This window comes from Bison bison, unplaced genomic scaffold (assembly GCF_000754665.1).
Source record: "Bison bison bison isolate TAMUID 2011002044 unplaced genomic scaffold, Bison_UMD1.0 scf7180017864307, whole genome shotgun sequence".
Classification (NCBI taxonomy): domain Eukaryota; kingdom Metazoa; phylum Chordata; class Mammalia; order Artiodactyla; family Bovidae; genus Bison; species Bison bison.
In genome coordinates, this window is record NW_011494879.1 from 5,359,101 (window position 1) to 5,359,702 (window position 602).

Genomic DNA, 602 nt, shown 5'->3' on the forward strand with positions numbered 1-602 from the left:
GAGAAATTTGTATGCAGATCAGGAAGCAACAGTTAGAACTGGACATGGAACAACAGACTGGTTCCAAATAGGAAAAGGAGTACGTCAAAGCTGTATATTGTCACCCTGTTTATTTAACTTATATGCAGAGTACATCATGAGAAACGCTAGGCTGGAAGAAACACAAGCTGGAATCAAGATTGCCGGGAGAAATATCAATAACCTCAGATATGCAGATGACACCACCCTTATGGCAGAAAGTGAAGAGGAACTCAAAAGCCTCTTGATGAAAGTGAAAGAGGAGAGTGAAAAAGTTGGCTTAAAGCTCAACATTCAGAAAACTAAGATCATGGCATCCAGTCCCATCATGAGAAATAGATGGGGAAACAGTGGAAACAGTGTCAGACTTTATTTTTCTGGGCTCCAAAATCACTGCAGATGGTGACTGCAGCCATGAAATTAAAAGATGCTTACTCCTCGGAAGGAAAGTTATGACCAACCTAGACAGCATATTCAAAAGCAGAGACATTACTTTGCCAACAAAGGTTCGTCTAGTCAAGGCTATGATTTTTCCTGTGGTAATGTATGGATGTGAGAGTTGGACTGTGAAGAAGGCTGAGCGC

At 41.4% G+C, this 602-nt stretch overlaps 1 protein-coding gene across 2 annotated transcripts in view; it reads left to right on the forward strand.

The window, feature by feature from the left end:
• Positions 1-602, forward strand: part of CPSF3 (cleavage and polyadenylation specific factor 3, 73kDa) — a 33,541-nt gene that overhangs the window by 22,348 nt on the left and 10,591 nt on the right. The window lies entirely within an intron of this gene.